Source organism: Muntiacus reevesi, chromosome 2, assembly GCF_963930625.1.
Source record: "Muntiacus reevesi chromosome 2, mMunRee1.1, whole genome shotgun sequence".
NCBI classification, from domain to species: Eukaryota; Metazoa; Chordata; class Mammalia; order Artiodactyla; family Cervidae; genus Muntiacus; species Muntiacus reevesi.
Window position 1 is genome coordinate 124,966,015 of NC_089250.1, and position 9,531 is coordinate 124,975,545.

General features: G+C 38.6%; 1 pseudogene; it reads right to left on the reverse strand.

Moving 5' to 3' along the window:
• The window catches only part of LOC136157256 (nuclear receptor coactivator 4 pseudogene), a 28,883-nt pseudogene extending 21,125 nt beyond the window's left edge, over positions 1-7,758 (reverse strand).
• Positions 7,759-9,531: the final 1,773 nt, after the last annotated feature.

Below are 9,531 nucleotides of genomic sequence, written 5' to 3' on the forward strand. Positions count from 1 at the left end.
AATGCTTTGCAAAATCAGAGTTTTTATAGTACTCCATTTAAAGTTGTGATGCTATTTTTAATACAATTGTTAAAACTCATCAATGTAAATATCAGGAACTTTGTTTCTTATATTCTTTATGGCAGAATCATTCCCTTTATATTGATTTATGCAAATATATTAGTGACATTGTCTTCGATGTGTACTGCAAATTTGTAGAAATGCAAAATGTTTTCAAGAACTCATAGAAAAACATCAGAAAACAGTCTACAAAAGGATTCAACAAAACCGATTTGTGTTGATCCTGTTATCTCTTTTTGCAGATAAAAACTTTCTAAGAATCTAGTTCCCTGAAATAATTTCATATTAGATTGTCAATTCCAACTTAACATAGGCATTATTTTTTGTTGTTGTTCAGTTGCTAAGTCATGTCTGACTTTTTGGGACCCCATGGACTGCAGCAGGCCAGGCTTTCCTGTCTTTCACTATCTTCCAGCATTTGCTCCATCTCGTGTCCATTGAGTCGGTGATGCTGTCCAACCATCTCATCCTCTGTTGTCCCCTTCTCCTCCTGCAGTCTTTCCCAGCACTGGGGTCTCTTCTAATGAGTTGGCTATTCCCATCAGGTGGCCAAAGTATTGGAATTATCTTTATGTGGCTTGTTTAGAGAAATTTTTTTACTCCTTTAATAGCAACTAGCTATTCTGTTCAACATTGTTGAAAAATTGTGTCTTATTATGTAACACAAGCACAATTGTGCCTATATTGAATTTACAATCTCTTTTTCAAAATTTAATTAAATAATTTTTGACCATACCGTCTTCATTGCTGAGCGCAGGCTTTCTCTCTGCTTACAATGTGTTCCTCTGTGTTTACAATGAATTTTTTCAGTAAAACATTTTGTAAACATTGTATGAAAAAATAATCTGACATATTTTGTTTTATAATGATTTCAAAATCATATCAATTTCTTCTTTCTTACAGGTGCTGCATAAATATTTTGTATTCTCTTTTACTTTTGAATTGTGCATTTGTCCTACCACTACCGAATGGCCCTTTAATTTGATTTCTTAAACTCTGATATAGAGCTCCACCACTTCTCCCAAGTGAACCCTGCCAATATTCTATAAATGTAGCTCTGTTGCTCCCAACCTCTTGGAATATCTGTCATTATCTATACTCTAGTTACAAACTAGTCTGTAGCAAGCCTTAAGCCCAAGGAAGCAAATGATTGTACACCATAAAAAAGGATCTAAGAGGATAAAAGAAAATCCTAACAGGTGAAGACAAGAATCCAGTCCCCTGAATATTTAAAGTTCCTTTGTTCCTTAAGGAAGCTGACAAGGATAGTGGGATGCAATTGTTTCAGTATTAGCAGAGAAATTTAGGTGATATAAAGATAATGAAAACTTAAAGCAGCTGAAAGGAAAGTTGCAATCATATATCCTTTCATAGAACTGAAGAAAAGTGTTATGGGGAAAAAAGAAAGAAAAGACCAGCGTTAAATGCTGGTTTCTAAAAAGACCAATATGGAACAGTATTTAGTGAATGACCTCCGCTCTCTCCAGGATCTTATTAGTTTAGTTCAGTCGCTCAGTTGTGTCCGACTCTTTGTGACCTCATGAACTGCAGCACTCCAGGCCTCCTTGTCCATCACCAACTCCCAGAGTCCACTCAAACCCATGTCCATCGAGTCGGTGATGCCATCCAACCATCTCATCCTCTGTCATTCCCTTCTCCTGCCCTCAATCTTTCCCAGCATCAGGGACTTTTCAAATGAGTCAGCTCTTTGCATCAGGTGGCCAGAGTATTGGAGTTTCAGCTTCAACATCAGCCCTTCCAATGAACACCCAGGACGGATCTCCTTTAGGATGGACTGGTTGGATCTCCTTGCAGTCCAAGGGGCTCTCAAGAGTCTTCTCCAACACCATAGTTCAAAAGTATCAATTCTTCGGCTCTCAGATTTCTTTATAGTCCAACTCTCACATTCACACATGACCACTGGGAAAACCATAGCCTTGACATTTGTTGGCAAAGTAATGTCTCTGCTTTTTAATATCCTATTTAGGTTGGTCATAACTTTCCTTCCAAGGAGTAAGTGTCTTTTAATTTCATGGCTGCAGTCACCATCTGCAGTGATTTTGGAGCCCAGAAAAATAAAGTCAGCCACTGTTTCCCCATCTCTTTGCCATGAAGTGATGGGACTGGATGCCATGATCTTAGTTTTCTGAATGTTGAGCTTTAAGCCAACTTTCTCACTCTCCTCTTTCACTTTCATCAAGAGGCTCTTTAGTTCTTCTTCACTCTCTGCCATAAGGGTGGTGTTATCTGCAGGGTCTTATAGCATTGCCTATAACCTGAAAACCTTGTATTCAGTATTTGTATTTGTCTAATATTGCATCTCCTTGTTTTATGATGTCATTCTCAAAAGAGATAAGAGAACCCAGCATTTCCTATAAGATGTTCATGTATGTCATCTGGATATGAAAAATACTTCAACTATTCTAGGGAGGCTGTCATGAGATCTTGTAGAAATGAGGTGGCATTGTTCTTTATCCCAGATTACAGAAATCTAATATTACCCATCTAGCATATCTGTCCACCTAGATATTGAATCCTGTCACAGTGCACAAGTTGTAACCAAAATAAAGGCAATATTTTCCTTTAGGACTCTCATCCAATATCCTTATCTTCTGACCAAAAAAAAAAAAAAAAAAAAATCTGCAGAGAAGAAATAACTTTGTTCTATGATACTGTGGTTTAAAAATTGTGTTTATCGGGAAATTCAACACACTTAAGGTATGTAATTATTATATTGTGAAACTGGAAAACAATTCAGAGAAAGAACCCATGGTCAAGGTGCTAAGGGCAAAGTAGAATGAATTTATGGTTGTTGAGTGGAAGTTTGGAGGGAAGGGATAGTTAGGGAGTTTGGAACTGACATGTACACACTGCCATATTTAAAATGGATAAGCAACAGGAACCTGCTATATAGCACAGGGAATTCTGCTCAGTGTTATGTGGCAGCCTGGATGGGAGGGGAGTTTGGGGGGGAATGGATACATGTATATGCATGGCTGAGTCCCTTCACCGTTCACCTGAAACTATCACCACATCGTTAATCAGCTATAAACCTCAATCCAAACTAAAGAGTTTTTTTGTTTTTTAAATGCTAGGGACAAAGTAAATTCAGGAATCATAGATAACTACAGAACCATAACAGCAGGTTTTTAATCATCAATAATGAGTGCTATTTATGTTCTTTCTTCAGATGTGTAATTGAATGCCTATGTGTTATTCTTAGGGCTCAAGAATACAGAATGGGCTTAGAAAATGTCTCTGAGTATACACTCAAGGAAAGCAGTGTTACAGGTGGTTCTCTGGACATAGTGCCTGAGACAGAGATTTCTTTGCTAGCGCTATAAAGCAGTGCTTTCAAAAGAAACCTGAAAAGGTGTGAGGAAGCCAGAGAGAGAGGCTAGGCAGAGAGGTGTCTTCAAGTGAAATCCAACCTCAGTCTGATCCTGTGGCAAGTTCTCAGCTGTAAAGAGAGTTGGGCTCTTGTACCCCTCATGCCAGTCTCTGGTTACTGGATGTGATGGAGGGTGGTCACAACCTTACATGTGTTTTCAGGCAAGACAGCTTTCATTTTCCAAAGGTGCTCCTTCAGAGAAGGTGGCAAGAGAAAGCTGTTAGTGGCGACAGATATATTAACTGAGTAAAAGGAACTCTAAGAACCTGTGCGTGGCACTGACAGTGCTTGCTATAGTAAATGACAAAGGATGGAAAAGACATTGTGGATGCATGTAAGGAAGTTTATTGTTTTGGATTTGAGAAAAGACATGGGAAATACACTTCATCTCATTAGTGCTAAGGATCCCAAGGGTGAGTGAGGAGTTGAGTCTAATAAGGCATCTACCAGAGTACCCCTCACCAGTGCATGCCCAAACATAGCCTGGGTGACTAGTCTTTGGACATGCTTGCCTGGAAAGGGGGTATACCTGCTGATCTATAAGGTCATTTTCAACTCTTGGGTTTTATCATCTTGCAGAGACGTAGTCCTATGTGTTCCTGCATACCATTTAGCAAAATTTTTATATGGCAACATTTCTAGGATATTCAGTGTCCTAGAACTAATATTTAAGTATTCTAGTGAAATGAAAATGCTGTGTCAGTGTTAGTTATTGTGAATTTTTGTGGGGTCTTGATTCAACAAATTGTCCTATAACTTTGCTGGTCTCCAGTGTGAGGTAAATACTTTTAGGAACAAGCTGAGAACCATACACAGAGAGGGTATTATTAAATACAGTGGATATTGAATGAGTTTCTCAGGGTGAGTTAACTTCTTTTTGCTGTCACCAGGTACCTGTAGAAGCTATGGAATCTCTATCTTGTGTCAACATTTTTATTTAGAAAGGAAATAACAATTTCTGATTGCTCCTATAGTATGGTAACCTTTTGGACTGGTAGCTTCCCAAGTGGAGGTGGTTGTTCTGAAATCAGCAGCTTGTGACTTTTTAATTTGGTAGGGGACCCATTCTGATCTTGTGAGGAGTAGCAGCCCTTCAGTGGTTCAGCACTGTAATTTCTGTTGAAAAATCATCCAGAATGCATTTTATTCTCAGTGGTTGAATCCTGACAGATCAACTTTTAAATTGAAATTTAGTGATTCCTAGATGTAGAATGTAGAGGTGGTTTAGTTCTTCTAACTCACAGAGTCGAGAAACATTTTTCTTTTCTTTGACAGCTAAACATGTATATATTTGCATGTATATATTAGATTTTAGACTTCAGGTAAAAATGTTTTATTAAAAAGTTTACTGGCTAAAGTATGATTTGGACAATTTCCCACATTATGCAAAAGCTGAAAATTATTTGCTAAGTGACTTGATCACTTAAAATATTTATGGTTTTATCTGAATTTAAAAATAAAACTCACATGGAAAAGTCTTTGGAAAGCTAGTTGCACTTTAAGTCTGTTTTTGGTGCTCTAGCCAGCCCCTTTCTTGCCCTTACAAACCCCTTTACTTGGAAAGACAAACTATAAGTTATCCCGCTTCTGCAATGCATAATAAGCATCAACCAGTGACTTTTCACACAAGTGTACAATTATCTTTTGCTGGCTACTTTGTCAGTGACTTGGTAACTTTAAATTCTGCATAGATTCTAATGTTTAGATTTTTTTCTTCATGAAAATTAACTCTTATGCTAAGGTTTTCCCCTCCCCTATAGTAGTATGCAATATCACTGCCTCTATGATTAATTCAGAAAAAGACATGTAACTTGCTAGTGAATTATTTATTTCCACTGAGTCACCCATGCCATTATAGTCTCAGTAATATGATGAAAATAATTCCAGACAGAATACTTTTAATATGGTATAAATTTCAGTGTTGCTTTACACTGGATAATTTGATTTCCAAACAGAGCAAAGCTTTGGCAAAAGCTTTTTGTTTTTAATGATGTAGGGCAATGGGTAGGGGGAACATTCTTCAGCTTTCTTGATTAAAGTTAAGGAATTATTTGCAGTCTTGAAATGTGACATATACTACATGTCCTTAGAGAATGCCACATAAAATTACAATAACAAAAATGTGTCAGTGTGTTTGGTGCAATATTGCCAGTGACTTGATTTCATTTCAGTAGCGTAAGGTTTCTTATCTCTTGAGGCAATGATATGCCTATTTTTATACTGCAAATCTTCAAAACTTGACTTTCTTCCTGCTTCTGAAGGGTTGTCAACAGTCATTCACCCAACTAAGAAACCACAGAGTTGCCACTGATCTCTGATAAATGGAAACAACTTGCCCAAGGGCAAAAGTACTATTACATAGTTAATATTATCTTAAAAATAAACATAGTGACTGAAGAGCCCAACCATAGACCAAATCTCTAGGGGTTACTGATTGAATGATTGATGTTGTGTATCACACAGGTGGCTCAGTTCCACTGTTAGAAGATAGCTCATGAAAATGCACTGTGAATGGCTTGGTTATTTTATGATCAAAGTCAAGGCAATTATTTATCATATTTATTTGCATATCAATTTAATGTTGGCTGGTAAAGGACTTAGAAAAGAGACTATTCTTGTTCTCTTTGGCTCCCTTAATAGGATTGATTTGTATTGACAGTGACTTAGTGAAAAAATGAGCTTTAAATATTAAGTATTACTTGCTTGATAGTATTGGGGGTAATACTTATACTGGAGGAAATGCTATTTTAATTAAGTAGAGTATTTTATACTTTTATAGGTACGTTTGTTTTTCTTTCTTTGCTCTCTATAATACTTCTGAGATAGGCAAGGTATTATTGCCTCAATAGAGATGATAAGAAAGCTGAAATTTAGAAAGATTTATTAGACATTATGAAGTCTTGTGACAGAAAAATGGGAAGGAGAAATAATGTCAATGTATAAAGTTTTAAAGGCTACATCTCTCTCTGCCACTTATTAATGTTTAACTTACTGAGTTTCACTCTGATACAGAATTTTAGATTGACTGAGAAAAACGAGGTAATACATATTAAAAATTAATGATATTTGATATGTACAGCTAACCTCATTATTTGATAGGATTGTGTTAGGGATATTTATATGCACGAGTGATTACCAGAGTTAAAATATGGGAAGTATGATAATTCTATGGGTATCTTTTAAAATATACTCATGTTCTGAGATTATGTATACCTGGAGCATGCCTTAGTCAGCTCTGGCTGCTTTAAAGAATACCATTGTCTGGGTGACTTAAACAACATGCCTTTATTTCTTGTAGTTCCAGAGGCTGGAAAATCCAAGATCAAGATGCTTACAGATTCAGTATCTGCGGTTGGGGTGGGGGGCCCTCTTCCTATTTGTAGATGGCAGCCTCCTTGTTGCATCTGCAAATGACAGAAGGAGAGGGGGTTCTGGCCTCTTCTTCTTTTTATAAGAGCACTAATTGCATCATGTGGGCCCCATCTCATGACCTTATTCAAACCTAATAATCTCTCAAAAGCACTCCTCCTCCAAATACCATCACCTTAGGGATTATGGCTGCGACACATGCATTTTGGGGGGAATTAGAGCTTCAAGTCAAGCATTCAGTTCATGGCAGGGTATATTTCAGCCATTGTGTCATTGTTGCTGAATGAAGCATATTCTTAGGTTCAGGTAAATGAGAACCAAATAAACGTTGAGCATCAGGGATATGCATCAACCAGTGAATCCTTATGGCTTCCACACCTGGCAGGTCAGCAGGAACGGGTGATTCTACAGGCCAGATAAATCTGGGAATGCACATATGACTGATTATCGATGCTTAGATAATACTGTTACTGCAACATTTCAGTTAGAATGTAGTTTAAATGAGAAGACCCCCTACAGACTTCTCAAAGAAGGATCAGTAGTTAAAATATCTGTAGTGGTTCAAGAATACTTCTTGAGTTTGAGTGGCCTTAGGTTTCCAACATTGAACCTTTTTGCTCTTTGAAAACTTTGGTTCTGATTCATCCTCTGGTTCTTAATATTTTTAGTCAGCTTTGATTGGACATGCCATTCTACCAGCTCAGGCCCCAGAACCAAGCCCCAGGTCTCTTTGACTTGACTGGACTATTCTCAGCTTCATCATGGATGGGATTAATGATTTCAGGGGCATCCTCAAGTTGTATAGGCATGGGATGGTACACACTTTCAGGGCTAGGACTTGGAACTTTCATTTGCCCACTCATGGAAAGTGGTGTTAGCCAGCGATGCAGGTATAACACATATGTTAATGGCAAGGCGCAGCAGTTCAACACAGTCATTGACATCAGGCTTGGCCATTACAGCAGAATAAAGATATATTGATATGGGCTTGGAGCATGAATAAGAGGACTGATTTAGGGAAGCCTCTCAGCAGATCATCAAGCCTTAGTCAGTCCTTAGGATAAGAACAGATAGGAGGGTAGCAGGGTTCAAGTCCTAAGGCCATTAGTATATAGAGGTATGCCATAAAAGAGGAAATGATAGAAGTTAATTGAAAAGCTTTGTTTTGAACTCTAGACTGGAAATGAACATGGCCTGCAGTCTACTGCCTATACCAGTCTGTCTGTACTATTGGCATCTCAAGCTTAACATGTCATGTACCTGAGCATGCCGGCTTCCCTTGTGGCTCAGCTTGTAAAGAACCCACCTGCAATGTGGGAGACCTGGGTTCGATCCCTGGGTTGGAAAGATCCCCTGGAAAAGGGAAAGGCTACCCACTCCAGTATTCTGGCCTGGAGAATTCCATGGACTGAATAGTCCATGGGGTTGCAAAGTCATACATGACTGAGCAGCTTTCACTTTCACCTGAGCATGCCACTCTCATTCCTGAGGTCCTCTGCTGCAGGGGAAAAGCAGAAGCTTCTGTCCAAGTGCCAGAATTATGGGTGAAGCAGCCTTTTTAGATTTTTATACCAGCGATGACAAGCCCGCTTCATGTTTACTCATCTCTGATGAACTTCCTTTCCCCGTAGTGAACCCAGAGGAGGCTGCTCTAATGATAACTCTTACCTAGTGCTTACCATGTGTCAGGAACTGTTCTAAGGGATTTACACATGGGACCTCATTTGATCGCCTACAACATTTTAGGAAGCAGTGTTTTTTGTTTTTGTTTTTTAATTGTCATTCCCATTTTGTAGATGAGGAAAGGAATACACAGGAAGGTTAAGTAACTGGCCTGAGGTCAGCCAGAATTACAGCCCAGGTACTCCATCTCCATAGTCTACTATGCTATTCACCACTATACCATGCTGCTGCTGCTGCTAAGTCGCTTCAGCCGTGTCCTACTCTGTGTGACTCCATAGACAGCAGCCCAGCAGGCTCCTCCATCCCAGGGATTCTCCAGGCAAGAATACTGGAGTGGGTTGCCTTTTCCTTCTCCCATGCATGCATGCATGCTAAGTTGCTTCAGTTGTGTCTGACTGTATGCGAGCCTGTGGACAGCAGCCCACCAGGCTCCTCTGTCTACAGGATTCTCCAGGCAAGAATACTGGAGTGGGTTGCCATTTCCTTCTCCACCACTATACCACATTGCATCCTAATTTTATTATACTGTTAAGATGTTAATAGCTATTGTCTATTAGCCTAAAAGGGTTTTGTGGGGAAGTAAGTTTAGAAGTGTTGACTTTATTATACAGATTTGTGAACTGTTAATCCATGATCAGAGTTGGGTGAATTTGGTGGAGTATCACCAGGAGCCAGGCTTCTGCAAAACACATTTCATAAAACACTGATACTGGTTATTAAAGAGCCAGCTTTTGTATCCTGGTATATTCTTGCCAGAGAGAAGTTTCTTAGTAGGCTGAAATGTTGCTCTTTTGGGCAGAAAGTAGTCATTAAATTTAACCAATTGCTTATGCTAATGATTCAGTAAGATTCTGTGGGAATCAGAGCTAGAATTGCATTCACTCAACTAGAAATTCTCTCATTTCCAACATTTTCTGTGAAGATTACTGCCATCTTTCAAGAACCAACTTGAAGGCTTTCTGTCCTTAAAGTATTCCTCCATCTGAAGCCTTCACTTGTTCACATTGGAAATATAATGATTTTAGTTT